This window comes from Gallinula chloropus, assembly GCF_964237585.1.
Source record: "Gallinula chloropus genome assembly, chromosome: 2".
NCBI classification, from domain to species: domain Eukaryota; kingdom Metazoa; phylum Chordata; class Aves; order Gruiformes; family Rallidae; genus Gallinula; species Gallinula chloropus.
Genome location: NC_140086.1, coordinates 154,537,033 through 154,559,313, shown reverse-complemented (window position 1 = coordinate 154,559,313; position 22,281 = coordinate 154,537,033).

Below are 22,281 nucleotides of genomic sequence, written 5' to 3'. Positions count from 1 at the left end.
AGCATTTTCAGAGGTGTTCCTATGTTGTGGGTTATAATAATGTTTTTTACAGGCTTACCCCAGTCTTGCTGTAAATGTTTTGCAAAAGTCTAGGGAGATAGCAGTCATGAGGAAAGTTTGTGAGGATAGTAAGTCATGAACTGAGAAGTTACGCTGAGGCTGCTTCTCTGATGCTCCAAGTAATGTCTTTTGATGTTATTGACCTTAGTGCAGTCTCTAGCCTCCCCATCCATTCTCTCCTCTTCTCCCACCATCCACCCCTGTTCTTCCTTACTCCCAAGCTGAGATCCCTGCCCTGAGTGCAGAAGTCTATCCCGTCCCGTGTGACCCAACCATCTGTAGTGTTGATAACAAATGAGGCCAGAGGACTTTTACCAGTGCCCTCACCATCCACTCTATACTTTTCTCATCTAGAATCCAGAAACAAATCCCGCTGTTGTCCTGTCCACAGGCTCTCTCTGCTTGTGCAAAAGGCCAAGAGGTTTAGGTGCAGATTAATCTGTGTTTGATAGAGAGCAAATTCCACTCCTGAACATCAGACCGTGTGCCTGTTGTACTGTCCTGCCAGCTCTCAGTGACAGTCCAGTTCCTTGTGAAATGTTTTTTACCTTGGTGGGCTTTTCCTAGTGGGGTCATACAATCTATTTGTGTTCACTGAGGCAAAACCCTACCTTCTAGACGCATAAAGCTTGATGTATTACTCTCCTAAACTAATTTTTTCATTTAATTTCAGGAATATAATTGTGTGATCTGTTTCCATTGACAGTAGCTACTGCTTGCTGTAAATTACGCTGCATTATGAGATCGCATTTTTCTGATAAAAAATAATTGTCACCATCCCAGTCTTCTGGTGTACTGATTTAGTAGTTAAGCTCTCTGGGTAAACCGGGGAGAGTTTACAAGAAGACATATCATCCTTAATATTTAAAATACACTTTAAGATGAATGACTAATTGTGTCAGAATAATGTCATCTGTGTGTTTGCTTTATAAGTCTATGATCAAAGACAGACTTCTAAGATATAATCTAAGCTCACTTAAATCCTAATGAGAAATTACATGGGAATGTTGGTATTTCAACAATCCACAAGAGTAGCAGAGCTCAATTATCCCAATGTCATGAGGGATTTGTTTGGATAATTGAGACTTCTGATCATTGAGACAGTGTTCGTTGTAACTAATAGACATGCAGCGATAAATCTCTATTTTGAGGAAAAGGGAACTGTGGACATTTATGGCTTTGGATAATCCAGTTGCACAGTAGACTCAGTTTGGATTCCCATGGATCCTTGTGATTAATAAACAAGTAACAAGGTGGGCCTGGAACTCCTCTGAGGGATTCGTCAATCGGTTCATAAACACGATCAAGTTAGTACAGAGATAAACAGCTCCACCTGTTACCAAGCCCTGCAAAATTTATCAACTTGAGATTAACATCTCTTTGCCTACCCTTATGATGAAGTTCATAATTATGAAAAAATGTATCATATATTACTCGCAAGTCAAAACAAATACTATTCCTCAGATTAGTGGACCAGCACAATTACACAAGTCTGCCTAATACTTTCTCCTTGAATTAATTACCAGGGTGCGAAAATGTACTAAATTCTTTGTAAGGGTGAAGTCTTTTTACACTTGCTAAAGACATTTCTTTCTGGGTCTCTCTGAGCCAAAGTAAGTACTGGGGCCAGCTGGACAAGATTCACTCCATGCGCCCATGGTTTCAGCGTCATCCCAAGATAATAGAAAACATGGAGATGGGAGCAGAGATACAGGCAAAGAGCTCACTGTGTTTCTATCTGAAGCCCGTGAAAATAGGTCAAGTAGGTTTGTTTGTCAGTTAATGAAGTCTGTAAGAATTTTCCCATTTCTTCTTTAGGAGAAAGCTCTTGCAATGCCTAACAACATCTGACTGGCTGAGAGAATAAAGCAAGGGATGAAATCTTTAAAAAGATTTGTGATTATGCATAATAATTTTTAAGAGCATTTTAGGATCACAGCTCTCACTGAGTGTTAGTAAAGGCTGTGTTCAGAATTCACCTCAACATTTCTGAGAACTCCATTTTAAATTATGGTGATTTTAACATCCGTTATTAGTGTTGACAAGCCGACGGTGTAAAGAACAGAACAAATCACAGAAAAATGAAGAACATCTTTCTTCCACTCTATAAATCCATGACACCTGCATGTCTTTTGTACTGCATGAACTTCTGGTAACTCCTTGTCTGAGGTAATAAGAAGATGAATAAGAATTACCGAAGGAATGAAACAGCTTGCATACAAGCAGAGACTGAATAGACAAGGTTCCTTTTATTGGGACAAGAGTAGATAAGGAAAGGATATGATAAGAGATCTAAACATCCATGAATACTGTGAAGAGCATAAAGAGGAAATGATGATTCACGATTTTCATAATGGCATCAGGTTCAACATTAAAAAAGGAAGAATTTTTTTTGCACAACAGAAAAGTACTAACCTGCTGCTGCAGGATGTGATGGAGTGTGGAAATGCAGTGGGTTCAAAAGCTCTAGAAAAAAATCCTGAGTAAACAAAATGGAGAACGATGGCTATTAAAAATGATGATCCATGTGCAAACCTGGTTCATGGAGACCTTTATCTACTCATTGCCAGAACTGGAGATCAGATGACATGATAGCATTATGCTGTACTTTGTTTCTTGAGAACTTTCCTGAATATCCACTCCTAAATGCTGCTGGAGGCAGCAGGATACCTTCCCGTCCCTGTGGCTATGCCTATGCTAGCAACATGGCCAGGTCAGGTCACAGGCAAGAGGGCTGACACATTTAATTTATTGGTTTAGTCTCTGGTATAGGGTTGACCTATGAGAAAATGTTCTTACCAAGGAAACAAACAGGGATAGTTTGGGTTGTACAGACCAGCAGTTATTCAGAATAAGCAGTTTCAATGCAGCCACCTGCTTTGAAGGTAAGACTGTCTTCATGGAAAGCAAGCTGGGCAGTGATAGTTGTCCTCAGAGCCCAGAAATGGTCCCTATCCAGCTTAATTTGCTAGTGCAACTGTAGACAGCATGGTTGTCCTTACACAACTAACCACAACAGAAGATTCTAATAAACAGTGTGAATGATGACTCTGAATGTGACCTTCTGAAGGTTTCTCTCCCAAGCATGAATTGCAACGACAAGTAGAAGATGTCATCAAAAAGAAAGTCCAGAGATTTTAATCTATAGACAAGCCACCTCAGAATTCCTAAAAAATTACCAGGTATCAGGAGATAAAATCAATGAATGCCTCACACAGATAAAGGCAGGAAAGGGCTATTTAGAATTTGCTCGACATTTTTAATGAAGAGTTGGAAAATAGATGAGTCCTGAACACATCTTCTAAGTTCTTACCTTGATGAGTTTGGAATCACAACTAAAAGCATAACTTATTGACTGCAGATCCATCTGGCTCCCTGGTCTAAGGCTCATAAATTACCAGGGGCAGTATATGTCACAGGGCCTGTGCCACCTTTGGAATTAACTAGCAGAATCTGATTTTGCATTATGTACCACTGTACTCTTAAGAATATAGGCAGATGTGTGAGACAAGACTTGTTTCCATTTGATTGATCTTGGCTGTATATTTGGAAGCTAAGTTCTTTAACCTTTATCCCATTGCTGCTTGTTGTGATGTAATAGTAGAGCTCCTAAGTGCATTTCTTATCAGAAGCATCTTAAATCATGCACAGATTAATTAGTTATTAAAAAATAAAGTTTCTTTTCTTACTTAGTTTTCCTTCCATACTTAAAGACTAAGGTCCACTAGTAGGAATCAGAGTAAGGAGCGATTGGCTTCTTGCCCTGGTTTGCCTCATGGAACCACAGCCCACCTTCTCTGGGTGTGCTTCTTGGGGGTCTAGTCAGACAGGATGGATCGTAGAAACAGGCTAGAGGCATCACTTGCATTCCCAGGGTCATACCTGGGGATCTTCCCACTACTCCTCGCCAGACTCACAAAGGCAGAGATTGGTGAGAATGAGGGGAATCGCTGGGAACTCACAATGACACAGTCAAAAATAATTCCTTTTCTTCTTTCCACAGTCTGTGTGAAGCAAACAATGTCCCACTGGTGGGTTCTGCTGTTTGACTCACCTTTAGTCCTTCCATTTTCATATTCCTTTTCTTCTAAGGTGACCATACTTTAGATCATATACTGCAACATCACATTCACCCTTTATGAAGGGCCATGGAGGGGTATATTCAGATGACATGCAATGGTGCTTCACATTGGAACTGGCTCCTTCAATGTCATCTATGTTCAAGAGATTGCTGACATAGACCACCTTGCCAATCTGCCAGAGCCTGGATCCTTGTTCAGTCAGCTCAGAGACAGACACAAATTCTGAGTGATGAATTTAACCTAGGTGGTCTGGTTGCAACCTCTGCTTCTCTCTGGGACTTGAATAAAGCATGATATCTCCTTTTCAGTTTATGATTAATGGTGTATCTTAACTTTTTGGCTTGCATTCAAAATAATGCTCTCTTTGCTAGATTTTCCCCTTTTCTGTTCTAGTCCATTAGGTCATAGTGGAGGATACACATCACCCTGGAGATGGCATCATTAGTTTCCACTCTGGGGTCCATAAGAGGCTCATCAGCAGAAGGCACCAGATACTATTAAGCCTTCAGTTGTCATGGCTACCTTCCTTCCGCCTCATTCATAGAATTCCCTTGGGAGCTTTAATGGAGAAGACACCAGAAATCTTGCATTGCTGCAACTTCTTTTTAACAGATTGTGAGATCCCTGGCCTTCTTCACCTTCCCTGTGAGGGAATTTCATCCTCAGGTTCCCATCAGTCACTTCACAACAGGAAGCAAAGGATGAACCTTAGCTGAAAACATAGCTCTGGAAAAAGGTGGAGAAAGGAGAAAAAGGCAGAAGAAAATGACTGCAGATGGAAAGGCATCAGTAGAGAACAGAAGTGTAATGATAAGGAGCATGAAAATGTTCAGGATGGAGGAGAGAAAATGGGGAGCAGGTTGAAAGAAGAGCCAAACAGATCAGAAAAGATGAGAGTAATGAAGAGCAGATCTACATTTCCCTTTCTGGAAGTCTGTAGCACATAACCTAGGAAGAGTTAGGATTTTAGTACAATGCTGCAAAGAAAACCTCTTCTCCAAAGCTGCAGGAATTGGCTGAAGTCTGGTCCTAGACCCCTCTTGTCCATTGACAGTCACATCTCGGGCCTCTTGAAGATCTGTCTGCCTGGTATTAACTGTACACGAACCTTAGAAGAAAAGCAGGAATATGGGCATTTGATGCAGAGGACATAATGTACTGAAAATTTACCACTTAGACTAATCCAATATAATACCTTCCTATACCTTTATCATGTCTGTACAAAATGCCTGTGATGCATTTTAGGATTTAGTAACAGAAAAACACTCTAGGTGTTTTTATTCAGTAACGAGCTTTTACAGGCTATGTGGGTTACCTAAGTGTTATTCAGTAGTAATGTGCTACAGATTCATCTCTTTCTGACACTGTTCTGAATTCTTCATGTGAGGGTCATCTAAGTCGTTCTCATTTTCAGAAGCTACAGCAGATGCTGTTGCTGCTTTTACTGGCCCAAACTTAGACTTCTGCTGATGATGAAATTTGAGCTGTCATGGGTCTTTCTCCAGCAAAAGCACTTAAGATACAGGAATCCTTAAGCAATGAATCTTTAAGCACTGATGTCACTGGGACAACCTCTGTGTCTATGTATGCATTGCTTAACCATGGTTCATAGGCAGCCAGCAAGCTCAGTCAGTGTGGATTATCTCTCCATCTTTCTCATTGACCAGCTTCTAACCTGATTGCCTATTACCTTTGCAAATGATGCAGTTACTTTGGACTAGGTATGAGGAAACCTTAGAGAAGTTTTTCTCTTGTAAGACAAACATGGTCACTTCAAACAGGATACTGATGCACTGAAATGTTTCAGACATTTTTTTTTCCTGAGGAAAAGCCCCTCCATTGTGCATTTAACTTACACGTACGGCATCGCTGAACAAAAAGTGCCTCTGAGTGTGCAGGATAAACAAAGAATGTGCAAACCTATTTTTAGTCTTAATTTGGTGGCCTGTTTCCTAGGTTTGTTCTGTGATTGAATGATTTTTTATTTATTATTTATTAGAATATTAGCCAACAGCCATATATTTTCTTCAGATTTGTTTCCTCTTCAGATGAAAACACTGTCTGCTCCCTTTTTCTCTTAATGTATAAACCATTTGCTACATGTTTACAAAATGATATCAAGTGCAAATCTGGTCCCGATAAGCTACCTTGACAAGGAAATAACTTAGCATTCAGTGTTCGTAAGAAGGGAGGGTGGGAGAGAAAGAGAGAGAAGGAAAGAGAGAGAAAGGATAAGATCTGAAACGAAATCAGCACAATGTGCTCCTTTAGGATTGGTTCTAGAGCAGATAAGCTTTCTATTCCCCCATAAACAGGTCAAAGAGTCTCGGCATCAAAACTGTATTTACCAAAGTTTTCTGTCAGTCGGTGAATTGATCACACATACAGTAAACAAACCTTTGTAAATATGAAACCAGATTAGCATTTTCAGGTTTTTCAAATGCAGCATTTTCTTTAAAATGGTTGGGCATTTTTCTTAGACATTTAAATCCTATGCAAATAGTTACAGCAAACACATGAATCAGAAAAATGCACTTTCAACTGCAGTGACCACTCCTTTCTGTATCTCCTTTTATTTGAAAATAGGCAAACACAGCACTGAGTTATTTCTATTTACTTTTTCTGTTGAATATTTTTAGTGGTTTGTACTGACGGAGGAAAAAACTGATGTTTAGTTAAAGTTGATACAACCCACAAGTGGACATGTCAAAACAAGCTATAGAAAGTTACTTTTGATGTGTTTTATTGAGATATCTATGGTACTTTCCAATTACTTTATGCCAAAAAAGGTAGCTCTGCTCAAAAATTATTTCTTTTGAAAACCACAAATACAACTTGTCAGCCTTTTGAATGTGCTGCAGCATATTTAAAGGGATCCTTCTTAAAGTAGCAGTTGTCTGCTGCTGGGGTGTGGGGGGGAAAAGGCAAGTAGTAAAATAAAATCACTTCAGAAATCTTTACATGGAGTACAGTGTTTCATTAAGGTGATGATATCAAGTCACTGTGATTTTGTTTGTTCACAGACATCTGGTTTTGTCTTCAGTAGCTGCGTTTAAAAACCGGAGTTAAAAAGTGGCAGCGTAGAGAGCCAAGTTATTAGCTCTGTGATTGCTGGTGCTCTGAGCCAAAACTACGGAATATTTGATGACACTTGGATGTCCTTTCTATTTTAGGATCCTTCCTCTTACAGCAGACAAGTAATGCAACCTGAAAATTTCCAGGATTTTGTTTCCTCCTATTTTAACCAGACCTTAAAACTGCTACTGAGAGGGAAAAAAAAAAAAAACAACTCCTTCTTTTTCCGTACACAGAGATATGGTTTTCCCCACCTTAAACATACATGATTTCAGTTCAAAGGCTCAGCTTCCTGAGTGATAGTAAAGGTCTGTTGTTTAGCCAAAGGATCAAGAGGATACTGGGCTCTGAGATGTCAGAAAGCGTGTCTAGGCAGGGGTGTGAGGTTTCTCAGTGGAGGTGGGAGGGATGGTAACCCTGATACTTAAATGTCTTGTCTTATCCATGGCTGCTATAACCACGGGGTGAGAAGAAAATCCTAATAAAATGGCTTGTGACTTTTATAGCTAGAAAGTGTGTAAGGCTGGCTGCCTGTGCATTCCCCTCCTGCCGTGGTGGAAACCTGCAGGCATTGCTTGCCCTGTCCTTTAGCAGGCACCATGAGCCATAGGAGAGCCACCCTCACCCCTGGGATGCTGATGGACAGAGTGAACACCTGCAACCCTGCTCCGTACCTCTGGGGACATCCACAGCAGGTGCCACCAGGGCTGTAAGAGAAGATGGAGGTGATGCCCAAGGAAGCTGGACATCACCAGCCCTCCAGCCACATACCAGCCACAGCAGTGGGGATGCATGCTCCGGTTAGAGAAAGGAATAGATGAGAGGTTCCAGGGGAAGCTCTGTAATCCCTGAGGTGCAGATTTCTCCAAGGTGAAAGACCAACTCTGTGAAAAAAGTGGATGGCAAAAAGCCCTTGAATTGCCCAGGAGTGAACTGCCTGAGTGAATGAGCCCAGTCAGCCTACAAAAACTCGTGATTAGAGCTGGACAAAGAGTTTGTGGTTACTTCAGGAGGAGACATGTAAATATCAGTCCATGTAAAGCTTTCCTAGTTTATACAGGGCTGGGAGCTCTACCTCTGTCACCTTGGCATTACACTCTTAGAGCAGCTTTTCCATACCGTACCTGTCCTCGTTACTCATGTCAGAGAGCAGCACACATTTCTGAGGCTGAATGGCTAGGTAGGCTTATGCTAGCTTATGCTATACTCCAGGAGCAGACCCTGACATGAATAATTGATCTGTACTGCGAGTTTCCCGACAAAGAAACTGACTGAGGTGCATATACGCTTAGTCATGATGGGGGGATGAGGATCCCAAAGCACAACCAAGGTCAATAAAGATTCCCTGATGGAAGGCTAGTGGGCGTTGCACCATACAAACCAGTAATAAATAGTCTGTGTCCTGAAGATCTTCCTACCAAAAGAGTTATCAGACAAGGAGAAGGGAAGTGATGGCTTGAAGGTGCAAATTAACTCCATCAAGATCTGTATCTCTTTGCCATTTATGCCCACCCATATGCAGAGTCCCAGTTTCCACAGGAAAAGCCTAGAAGGCTAGAGAAGCCTCTCTGTCCTCCTCCTATCCACGAAATTATGCCTGTGAGTGCCCTCTGGAAACATGTAGATGGCTAAGGTTCTGTATCTATATATATGTGTGTGTCCTCTTGAGTGATAAGCCCTGTTTTAGAAAGAACTGGAAATAGCTAAGACATAAAATCCATCATTGTAGGAGAGGGTGGAGAAAGCTGAGAAGAGGCAAAATTGCAGACAACATTAATTTGTACAAAACATTTGCATGCGTTTTGATGAAACTATTGCCATAATATAATGCAGCCTCTGGTAACTCACACAGCTTTTAGTGCACTAAGGTGTTGTCACTTTTACTGTTTTCATTGCTGTTTTACTCTTTTATTAGCTTCCTTGTGTTTTATCTTTTGATAGATGTTGGTAGCTCTCCCCTGTTTCGTGCATCATGAAACATAAATCTGCTGGTGTAGAAAATACAGTTAGACATATTATGATAGTATTAAGAGCACTCTTTCCCCCTTAATACAATTATTCATTAAAATACTTTTTCATTAAATTACAAAGTGCATGTTGCTGACTTTTATCATTTGTTAATTTTTATTGACTGTATTACTAAATATGTTCACGAAGAAGGTTATGGTGGGTTTTGTTGTAGTTGTGGCATTAGAAGAATACAAACACCTCTGGAAGAAAGGGCTTAAACCTTGATAAATGAATCTGTGTATGGCATTACAGCTAAAGGAGAGTGAAACACAGCCTCAAACATATAAGAATATCTGAGGCTTTCCATCAGTATCTGAGCAGTAAGTGTTTGCAAAACACTGATAGGTCCATTATTCCATGCAGTGAATTGTGCCTGCTGACTTCTTTGAGTAGGGACTTTGTCTATCGTTAGGATAGGGCCTACCCTGGCTCCTCATGGTAGAAAAGCATGCCTGCTGCAAGCCACTAGCTGTCAAAAATGAGTAACCTGCCAGCATATGGGTGAGGTTTGGCTCCTCTGTGCAGCAAGGAATTCGGAGGACATTGCTAGTTTTTGACAGTAGAAGGAACCAGATCAGGTTTTAACTTGACTGCAAATTAAGAGCTCACTGGGCATAAGAATACTCCTGCAAAGAGCAAATAGCCTGAGCAAGAAGCCGTGTGTGTGCCTGATCTTGCAGGGAGCCTATTAATGGAGTCATTAAAACAGTCGTGCTCTGTGATTGGTGAAAGTGTGGCCCGTGACTCATGGGCTGTATCAGCGCAGCATGTGGTTCTCTGCCCACAGCCAGCTTAGCCTGTGCGCTTGACTTGTGCGCCAGTGTTTAGCTCCCATTTGAAAGCCAACCTACCTGCCCAGTTACTCTGTCTGTCTGCAATTACCCCTGGCCAGCCCCCCCATGGGTTTGGGATAGCCAGGAGATAAATTGCTCTCATCCCTTCTACTGTGCAGTCTCGCAGACAGCAAAGTAGGTAGATCCAGATGTTAAAGCCAGCTGTTGAAAACCACTTCTGATGCCTCCAGATCTCTGAAATATTGACTCCTTTTCTGGGAGTCATGCCACACGACTTGGCTCAGCCAGTGTTTCCTCCTTCTCGCCTGTTTTCTCCAGCTCAGGGCTGGAAATCCCCACTCAGCTTCCCTCTCCCCCAGCCCATGCCCCAGGGCCAGCCTGCACCCATATACCCTGGGTGATAACTCCCACCCAACGTTGCTCTTAGCATGGTCCATGTCTCCTCAGCAGCTGAGTGCCAACTCATGTGTGTTAGCTCTGTGTGCACTCATGTTTGTGCAGTGCTGATCCATCCCCTGAAAGGGAGCATGGGTGAACTAGACTGGACAGGAGCTGAGGTGACAGGGATTTCATCAGATGCAAAGTCCTCACATCTGCTTATTCTCTATTGTCTTCTTCCATCTGTTTTGTTCACTGCCTGGTCTTCTGGATGGCAAGAGGGTCAGAGGCCCTCCCTGAACTGCACATCTTTATGCACATCCATCTGTTATTGTTACAGCTTTCGATAAAGCTTGCTCTTGATACTTCTTGTTGAGAATCTGTGAAGCTACCAAAACCTGGTACAAAATATGGGAGATTCTGCTACATGCAAAACTTCAAAGCAAGTTCAACTGGAACAAGAGTTTTTTTTATTTGATGAATCTCTTAATGCTTAAGACAAGAACTGGTAAAATTAATACTTTTTTTCTCAGAAATATTAAAAATATTATTTTTCTAAAGCAGAACGCTGTTCTTTTGACTATTTGGTTTTTAAACCCTAAGTGAAAAGGAAAAAAAATCAAAACTAAAGCAAACTTAAAATATAGAAAAGTCAAGATAAACTTTTAAAATACAGACAGAAAGTTTGTTTGATGAGAAGTGTCTTTGATCAGAAATGTTTAGGGAAGCTTTGTTCCACCTGGTAGCCAAGCAGCCGTGTATTTGTTATTCCTGTTATGCTCCACATGTTGGACTGGGCCCTATTGTTGTCTATATATGGTATAAGCACACCTGTATATGTTAAATGCTAGACAGTGTAGTGAAGTATTTGTGACATGTTACCAGCTATTGGGCATATGCAGAATGGAGTGGGAACATGCAGAATGCTGATCATTCGAGTAATCTCCACATACTCATGCCTGTGTTACTTTTATTGATCTTTCAAGTTACATTCTTCCTTTTCAAAGACACAAATATAAGAACTGAGAAAATACGAGCTGTCTGCCTACATTTATCTATTGGAGGAGTCACCATCTCTTGGGTCTTCAAGGAAAACCATGTCTCACTTGCTTTTTCTGCTGGAGCGCAGGGCCAGATGTGAAGGAAATACTGGCACCAACTGTATTTTTGTAAGACTTTTAAACCTTTCAAGTTTAATTTTACCTAGCACTCTTCCTCTGAGTCACCTGTCTGAAGCAAAGCAGAGACACATGGAAAGGACATGCCCTTGCATCTTCACACATATGTATAAGGAAAGCCTGTTGCATGGGCAAGAACCTCACTCCTCCCTACTGCAACAGATGAGAAAGAGGAGACTTAAGTTACCTGCTTACAAAAATGTGAGAGAAAAATGGCTGGCTTTTACTTACTTTTACTTAAAAAGGAAAATTGCAAGAGGTGGATGAAACTGGTGATGGGTGAGGGTGGATGACTGTGAGAATTTTTCCCCTGTCTTTTTACACACCATAGAGTAAGGGATGGGAGAGGACCAAGGACACACATCGTCCTTTGTTACACCTTGCCCAATGTGGTTACAAAAATGGGAGAACTAGTTATAGGGTCAGTCAACAGACTGCTGGCCACCTCTAGTGGTCGCTGGGAGTTGCAGGTAATTCATACTTTCCTGAAACATGCTCCCAGTATGTCTTAAAGCATTTGGCAGACTATTTTACTCTCTGAAATCTGGGAAATACCCAACCTGCCTCACTTAGGGCAGTGCTGCTTCTGAGTGGGGCAGCTCTTTCTTCAGTTTCTCCTCGAGCAAGAGGAGAAATGGTTCTGAAAGTTGCAGCATTCATGAGTTTTCATAGAATTATGTAGAAACATAGAATGGTCTGGATTGGAAGGGATCCAAAGGATCACAGAGTTGCAACCTCCCTGCCACAGGCAGGGTCACCAACCTGCAGGCATCATCTAGAAAAGGTTTCCCAGGGCCCCATCCAACCTGGCCTTGAACACCTTCAGGGATGGGGCATCCACCACCTCTCTGGGCAGCTTGTTCCAGCACCTTACCACTCTCTCTGTAAAGAACTTCCCCTTAATATCTAATCTAAACCTTTCCTCTTTTATCTTCAATCCATTCCCCCTTGTTCTGCCATTGTCTACCCTTTTAAAAAGTTTTATGGGTATATGAATGAAATTTTCCAACAAGCAGAAGTGTGCCATTTCTACCCATTGCATTATGCTTGGTAGGAGCTCTGCAAGCCCACAGTAAGGAAGCAGCAAGGTGGACAGACATTAATTTCAGAGATTCTTCCAGAATGCATCAACATGACTGCACTTAAAAGAAAAAAAACCAAAACCAAAACAAAACCCAAATGAGAAGAAACTACTGCAAAGGACTACATTCACAGCCTATGGGAAAGTAGGATGGTCTGAAAAGAATTGTCAACTTTGGTGAGAAAGAGGAACAAGAAAGAGAAAAATGTAACTTTAAAATACACAACCACATGATGTCGGGTATGCTTAATGGAGGGAAGGCCTATATTAACCTGTTTGAATTGCTAATTGGGGATTTAGTTGGCTAGATTGGGGGTTATAAGATTAAGGCTTTTATTCTGCGTTTTTGTTCTTTTCCAAAGGTAGGAATCCTCTATAGATCCCCGCTCTTGGGAATCTAATGCCCTCAAATGCACAACTCGGCAGCCGACGAGCAAGCTGATAAAGCATTCCTTGCAGATACTTAATGGGTACATTCTGTATCTCTGTCTGCATCTCTCTCAGTCTATCTTTATTTTTCCCCTTAGCATGCTTGGAGGAAAGTAAGCAAACAAAACAAACTAACAGAACTATCTCTTCCCTTCATATTTATAGCTGATTTTCCAGAAGTAATTTCCATTTATGGGAATAATGCTCTAATTTTCTCTGTTTCAAGGGTTAAGACCCCTACTTTATTTCAAGTTTCTTCAACTGATTAGGACAAAATGGAAAGAGGCCCTCAGGACTCCGCAAGTTTTGCATTACAGCTGTACATCAGAACACACTGGGCTACTCAGAGGATGAGGCAGCTTTGTGCAAGGCAGGTCTGACCTGGCAGGATGCTTCGCACATTGCCAGACAAACTCCATCACTTGCTATGTTGGGCACCAATACCAGAGTTCACTGGAGGAAGTACGGTTTACATTGCTCTCCAAAACCTACAAGCCCTCACTGCACTTGTTGCAGTACAATAACTGAAATAATAACAAGGATGTAGAGCAAAGGAGAGCCTTTATTTTTTAAGACAGCAAGGGACTGTTGTTTATTGTAAAGTTGTTTGGCTTTGTGCAAAGGGAATCTGTGAGGTTGTGTTATTTGCACAGCTTCCAGTGGAGAGCTATGAGGTTTTGAGACTCATTCTTTAAAAAAGGCAAGTACAAGAAAAATGTATTATGTAATAAAATGATTACAAATGTCCTGAGTTCTAAAGTATATGCAGAAACCCTCCTCAGAAATCTTGTTGCAATAGTTACCTGTCTTTGCCCAAAAGTCACAGCAACATATCTATCTTCACAGTTGTTTCTGTGGATGAAATATTGGAACAGACATTTTTGTCACTCAAAGCAAACCACTGTATATTCTTTGTTTGCTGAAAATGAGGTAACTGTCCTCAGTCAGAAGGCAATAAAAAAAAAATCTTCAGGTAATTTCTTATTTACTCTCGCAGGGATCTTCTCTGCTGGGTACAAATAACTGGCAAATTCATGTGTATCTTGCTGCTTGTGTACTTAAATTCCCCAGTGGTTCACAATTATTTAAAATATCGTGACTATTCTTATATTAGTAGAGTACTCCTGACTCCCAAATTGCCTGTTTACACCCATTTTGCACCTGTAAGAATGTTTTTTTTTGTGGTGCAACTGTAATTATGAACTGGATTTAAGATGTTAACAAAGCAATGTCTCATGTTTTTCACATGGGCTCCAAAGTCTTTATTTTTTGTTGTGAGGGCATATTCCTACCCTGATCAGAGCCTTAATGAAGTCAGAAAAGGACAACAAATGCTCAGGGATGCACCAGCTTTTATAGTAGATCAGGGACCCAGCAGGTCATGGCAACCTGCCCACTTTTAATGGGATGAATCTCATAGGAAATTTTGCGTAAAATTCATTGTCAAAACAGTGCCAAGTCAGATCCTTCAGTTATAACAGAAGAACCAAAATATGGCTCTGCGGGGAGCTAAAAGCACGATAGCAGATGATGCTGCTGCGTAGCTAGAAGTACCGCACGTCGTAGTGAAGAGCTGAGAGGGGTGTTTTTGAGAAATTATTGTTAAAAATGTTGTGCATAACACAACAGTGGAGAGAACTGGCGAAAGTTTTGAGCACAAGGAGTACCATGTAGATGAAGCTGATAAACAGTTCCAGAGCTGGCGATAGCAAGAGAGGAGGATTCTTGAATGAGAAAGAGTTTTGATTTTTTTTTGTTATTCAGGCTTTTTGGATTTAGAGGGTCTCATAAATTACAGTGCAGGTAACCTTTTTCAATTTGCTTTTATCTCCACAATACGTCCACCTTGGTGTGGTGGAGTTTGTGCTTCTTGAAGACTGAAACAATTGCCACATTTCTACTCAGCCAAATGAGCTGTGCTGGGGAGAATCAAATTGCTACTCCTAGAAGACACTTGTCTTCACTGATCCAAATTTTAAAGCGTCTTACAGAATTCACTCATCACCCTACATCTGTCCCCTTGTCAGTTGGGCTTGATCAGTATTTCTCGGTTCCTTTGTAGAGATTTAAAAGCTTCCCATTCTTCCTTTGAAATGTGGGAATAAATCGCATATTGGGTTTTGCAAAGTAAGTGAACGGCCCCTTTCAACTAGTCAGCAAAAAGTTTCAATAGAGGAATTAGGGCCGATGGAGGAGGAAATGTGATTCTGGGCTTAAAAGTTGTTTTTGGTGCAGACTTCTAGAAACCTAGTGCATACATTCATTGTGTGAGCAATAATAGAAAAGAAATGTCTTAAACAAATACCTTTTGTAGGATAAGTTTAATGCCACAATCATATTACTTGAGTTGACTGCAGAAATGGGAATGCAAATGATAAACCTTTCCCAACAACACTAATCTGAGAGGAGCTCTCTGGGAAGAATAGCATCTGAAATATTGTACACAATGAAATATTGTGTCCTTCCCTACCCCCAAGGTTGAGGTCTTCTTCCCCTCTTCAGGCAAGTGGCACTAGTCGGATTACAGTGCAATCATAACAACTAAAGATGGAAAAAGCTATTGGGCCATTTAATCTCTTCCCCTGCCAGTAGAGGATTACTCCTGAAGCATGTTCTTCAATGCCTCGTCCAGTTCTGGGTGACTGGAGAAATAGGTTTCCATCATTTTTTAGGGAGATTATCTTTTAGATAAGACCTCAACGACCTATGTCCTAACTACTCTGCACGAAACCTCAGAGCTGGATTCCTCAAAGTCAGGCTTAAATACAGCTGCACGCATGCATTTGCCTGTGCTTATTTTTAAAATCTAACTTAGGACTGTCACAGTGATTTTGATTAAAGTTGTTAACAGTTCTTTGGCCAAAACTCCCTTCACTCTCACGTCTGTATTACATGCAAAGGAACTGTTTGGCCATTTGCTTTCAACCCATGTGGAGTACATACTAGATATTCTGCAAATTTTTAATTTGCAAAGAGCTTTAGGATGTTTAAATCCATGAATGGAGTAGTTTGACTAAAAATTGCTATCTAATTAATCTGGCATAATTTCTTCTTTTTAAGAACCTTAGATAAATCCAGGGTTATTTATTGGTTCATTTGTCACTATTATTCTCTCTATGTATTCAGATTTTTTTGCATTAAGAGTTTTTCTGTTATTTTGTCAGAGACTTACATTTCACTTACCAAATAATAATTGTAAGGTTATTACTAGCATACATCCATTCTTAGACAAGCAGGAATGCATGTAGGGCCAACAGTGCCGTAACTTCTATATTTTGTTTTAAAGCAAGTGACCAGAGAACTCCAATTCTGCAAAAAATTAGAAGTTCAATTTACTTTGAACAAAAAGAGAATAACAGCATCTGTAACATAAGACACAATGACATAGGAGCTCCTTTCTCCCTTACTGAAGAGGGCTGAGGTATTCCTCCCTTCTTCAGGCAATGGAGCAGTCAGATTATTAGCAAACTAAAATAATGAAAATAGGGGGAAATAGTTAATGTAAATATGAGCTGTCATGTGCGTAAGTTTGTAGACATGTAAGATCAGGATGTAAATTGATACTATACTACTGAAGTTTTGATGAAAGAAAAAGGTGATAGGTACTCAGGTTTAACAGGAATCTTTTTTATGATGCTTGTGGTTTTGCATCTGGATCTGTTGATGTTTATTAGAAAAGGGGACTGGCCCATTTTCTTTCTATGATAGAAATTATATTTAAAGGAAGATTCAAAGGGAGAAGTGAAATATGATTGTCATTTAGATTGCACAGGCAACTTCCTACAGACATCCTGCCAGTGATAAAATTCATATGGAGTCATGGTAGGAAGATATCAGCAAACTGTTATGGTCTTGCATGTTGAGTGCCCAGAGCTGTGTAAGATGGGGCAGAAAGGATGAAAAATGCAAGGTCAGTAGCAAGCCAATTGGGTGAATTCTTTCTTTTTTTCTTTTTTCTTTTTTTTTTCCTGAAAGGGAAAAAGAAACTAGACATGAGGATGAAAGTGATCACCAGTTTTCTTTAATTAGTAGCTAAGTTGAATATAGGTTGTCCATGCTATTCTGGCTCATTAGTTCATTTCTTTGACATTGTAGAATATTCATGAGCTTAACTGATGATTCAAACATTTACAAATTTTCCCCTAAATCTTCAATAAAGCTTTTCAATTAAACATGAACAAATGTCTAAACAACTTTTCACAATTTCCTATTGTTAAACATCCATTTATCTGATACAGGGTCTATTGTTAAAAAGAACTCTGCGGCGTTTCTGTGCAACCTCACAGAAATTTCAGACAGCTGAAGTCTCCTTTGCAATGCTGAATGAAATAATTTCCAAATGCTGAAAACCAAGAACAGGAAAATGGGTGCCAGCGATAGGCAGGACTGATTGTTTTCATTACAAGCTGTTAAGACAGTCCAAACACTTGTGTGTAGAAGCTAGATACGCAGTAGTAAATAAATGGGAGTTTTCTTTGGCCCGGAGGCCAGCTGGCGTGGCCTGGCATGGCTCAAACCCATGCGGCTTAATTTTCCACGTCCCCCAGAAGGGTAGCTGCATCCCCTGCTGCTTATTGGCAGTGGTCCCTGGTCTACACCAACCCCTGAACTATGCCCAGACCTTGTCAGGGAAAAACAAGACACTTGGCACAGGTCAAAACTGTGCCACGCGCCAAGCCAGCAGCTTCCCAGCATGGGTGATTGCTGGCTGAAGTGCAGGCGTCTCTCCGGGTCCTGCTTCGCTTTCCAAAGCAGGCTGCAGTCCTACGTGCCCAGCCTCATGTTAAGCTGCACATGCACAGTTGTATTGATTGCAAAACTATAAAAGAATAAATAATCTGCCTTCTTTTTTTTGAAGCTGTGACAACTTTAGAGGTGTTCCTGACATGAGGTAACAGACAGTAGGGATACTGAGGAGAGCAAGCAAAGTATATAAAAGATGCAAGACATGGTTTGCTTTGGATATATAAATAGAAATAGAAATGCAGTGAAAATCGCATTAAAGCAAAAAAGCTGGACATAGTTTCTTTCTTCCCGAACTGTACCTTGCAGGAGAAAATGTTCCCAGGAATGTTAATACATTTTTCTCAAATCTGCTTGAAAATCCTTAGCAGGTCTCATTAAGTCAAGGATAAATTTAGTTATCCCCATAGCTGGTTTGATCTCAATTGCATTTTTTGATTGGTTAATTGTAATTGCCATTTTTATTTTATTGTAACTCTAATTGGTGCAAAGTTTCTTTTAATTTAGTGGCATCTAACTTACCTTGCAGTGTGTTTTGGTTCTAAGCAATTTCAGTCTTAAGCATACTTAATTCCCTTCTGAGATCCTCCATCACTAACAACACAAGATCAAATAACCAACTAATTAAAATTTATGTCCATCTTCTATTGAAGTCATCATTCATATCCCCTTGAGTAGGTGATTTCTGACTGTGTGATCCCACAGGAATATTTTTATGTCTACAGTAATATGTGAGTGTGGAAATGTGAAGTTTATTCTGTTTTATTCCTGTGTAAATGGAAAAGGTTTCAATTAAAGGGTTAGGGTTTGGTTGGGGTTGGGTTTTTTTCCAGTTCTCAGATATACTGTGCAAAGAATTAGCTAAATATTCCTTGCTGCAAGGAAATGGTGTAAAAATCTATGTATGACATTTTCTCGTTAAAAATGTACATCAGATAAAATAAACTTCATCTTTCAAGAGCCACCTTTTGCTGTTACTTCCTTGTAGGCACAAATGTTTCATGGGAATAAGGGGTGCAGATCCTTTCTGTGCAGTCAGTATCCATCCAAACATGGCATTTGGGGTGCTGGGTTACCGGACATCCTTTCTGTAGGTGAAAAATGGCCTTAACTTGTACTTAACAACAACCTTACCTGTCTGGATGTATCTACATTTGCAACCAAAGGAGGGCTGAGGCTCGGACTAGACTAATGTTGCCTACCATCTGTGCTGTTTCATTACACCTTGGCACCCCACTAGACATCTCCTAGTCCCCATCAGGGGATGGCACGTGCCTGTGGCCATTCCCAGGTGGTAGTAGAAGAGAGACTGCAAACTTTCTGGTTCCCTCCACCTTGTACACACTAGTCCAGCACTATCCCATAAGGGTTCAGTGCACGCTCACATTCCCAATGCAAGCAACTCTTTCCGAAGGCTTCATGCTATGAAAACACCAGCCTGGTGGGCAGCAATTCAGCCCTCATGTGACTACAACAACAGGGAACTCCTCCACACACAAAGGATGATTGCTATGTCTTAAACCCCCCCATTGGCAGCATTATATGGTCCACAAGAAATGCAGGACTGAGTGCCGTGTACCATGGATTTCACCAGGTCTTGTCATCTGGTCTTAGGCCATTTTCCACACAAAGTCAAGGAGGGGGAATGGCCCTTCCTCTCTGCAGTGCAGCCTCTGGGTCCTTGTTTCACTGTTCTCCCAGCTGGAGGAAGCCTTCTGAGAACAGCTCTATGAATGGACAGACCTCTGAGCTGACCTCTAAATGGAAAAACAGAGTGCTGCAGAGGTGCCTCCTGTCAGTGAGAAATACTGATTACTGTGGAAGAAATTAGAACAGTACTTGGACCAGAGTGTCTAAGAAAACAGTTGCACATGCAAAAGTGGCTAACATAAAGCAAAGGGAATTGTGGCTTCTTGATAAACTGGTCTTCAAAAGTGGTTTTGAGCTAAAATTGTCTGATGATGTTTTCAGCACTATTATTTATGCCACCCTGTGGTTTATTTACTTCTATTTAGGTGCTTTCAGTGTTTTTTTATGCTGCATTTCTACTGAGTCAGGTTCACTTTTTAGCATATCCAGTTAGTGGGAAGTCTTTCCAACAAGGACAATTCCCAAGTACGCAGTGTCCTCAGTCCCAAGAAAATAAAAAATAGTTACTGTGGGATTGCACAGGCCTTGGAGAAAGTGTGCACTGCTGGTCAGTGGTCTGCGTGATAGCTAGATAGTATCAAAGTCTGATTCGTAGTCCTCATAGATACGTCTCTCACTGATGATCCAGTATCTGCTGCTGAGGTCAGAAAACTGGGAGAGAGGTGTATCCTCAAGCTATGCAGTAGGAGTGGGAGACCCAAGCACACCACCTCTCCTCAGTCTGCCAAGGACAAGCACCTTCCTGGGGAGAATGAAGACATCCTAAGCTAAAGGTCCAAAATAGGTTCTTTCCATCTGGAAGTAGGACTGCAGTGAAAGTCCTGCTGCTTACCTTCTGGACACTGAAGTTAGCTGAGATGAATCTGACCCTTCATAACTTACTGGCACACTGCACCAAGACATGTCTGCCTGGATCGCTGCAGATGAGCATAAGCTCATGCTGTTGGTACTCTGCACTGTACTGGTTTTCCCCTGATGGTGTGTTTGTTTTAGCACAGGTCAGTACATCAGGCAGATACACCCAGACACCCTGGGAGACCATACATCACCATAGCAGAGCATCCATAGAGCTTTGAGATGTCTGGGCCAAAGAGGTCACGCACCTGCACATCTGGCTGTGGACATGCGATGCAGCCCCTGGTGTGGGGTAGGAAGGAGGGGTGGTAGGATTGGCTGCTCAGGGAAAGGAACTGCACCCCATGTTCAAATGAGGGGTGCTCAACAATACTAAAGTCCTTCCCTCTTGGATGAATCCACATCTGCATGCTAAACCTGGCAAAACCCTCAAAGCTGAAACGGAGAAAGGAGTGGCTTTGCCAGAGGTCTTGCACCAGAGCAGTGGACAGATAAAATACTACGCTCTGGGGTCCCACTGCCATGTGCTCTTTTCCTCCATGGCCTCTGAACTGAGGAGGTGATATGTGCTTTAGTTCCTCATGGATCTGCTCCCCCTCACTGCTGTCTGTTGGGCCTCAGACTGCTCAGATTCCCAGGGCAGAAGAGAAGGGACCTGCAGATGTAAGCAGTGGGTGTGTAGGAACAGAAACTAACAGTGGGCTGGTCTCCATTGCAGGCAAAGTTGGCTAGTTACAAAGAAGATGCACAGGGCTTGCAGCTTCTCTGACCCCACAGGCCTTCAATGTAGGGATTTCTAGCACAAATGGCAGAGGGAAAAGCATGAGGATATTAGAATAAATAACTTATACTGATGATTGCTAGTCATCTGCTTCCTAAGCATGCGAATTTAGTTCAGAAGTTACTGTGAGATTGATGGAATTTAGGCAGGAGGATATGATTGAATGCTTCTAACAGGAGAGAGAGGACGACAAATACCACGTAGTGGTCCTAGGGATGTATTTCTCCTTTGGCCTTCTGTGTGGGGCCATAATTAGAGATCTGATTTACCATTATTGCATGATTTATTTCCTTCAGTTCTTGCTTCCACCAAGTCTAATAGATTTCTCATGTTATTAGATAACCCTCTTTGTGAGCTGTTGTATAGATAATGGTTTCATGCCCCAGACCCAGAGCTTTAATTTTCACGAGTGCACTTAAAAAAAACAATCAGCCAATGAATTATTAGTGAAGTTATTAGTCTCAATTGTGTCACCATTAAATAATTTGGTCGCTTTCTTAGCTACAAGAGCAATCTGCTGAGTGTCCTCCTGGACTCCTGGCTATGGAATGAGCCCAATGATACCTTCATTATCACATCAGAAGGGCTAACAGCACTTGGGTGCCAACAATTATTTGGCCTGACATGTCCAAGGCTCAAGCTTAGTGCTTAAGCCAGTACTTACATCCTGTAGAGTTCAACTTATTTAAGTAGATGCTTTGTTAAGTACATATGTATTAAAGCACTTGCTTTGTTTTAAGGGAAAGCAAGAGGACTTTATGGCATTTTGGGTGGTGAGTGTGTGGATCCTTTCCTTCAACCACAGCATGTCCCCAGAAAAGCCACTCCCAGCTACTGGCATGGACTTTTAAATTTTGAAATTGTATATCAAGTTACCTGGGCTTTGGGAGTCTGATCGTATCAGAGCCACAGTCCACTGAGAAGTGAAGGGCATTTGATGCGTAATGGATGTCGTTCAGCAGTGGGGCGAATCAGGCTCTTAAGCTTTTACTGCATCCTGCGACGTGAAAGTGGAGAAGTCCGAGTTTTATTTAGCTCCATAAAATATTTAACCTCAACAGTGATGGAGTTGATAAAAATCTGTATTTTGTAAAAAGCTTTTGTTTCAAGCCTATCCTTTTTATGATTAGCCTGTACATTCTCAGAAAAAAAAAGCAATATCTAT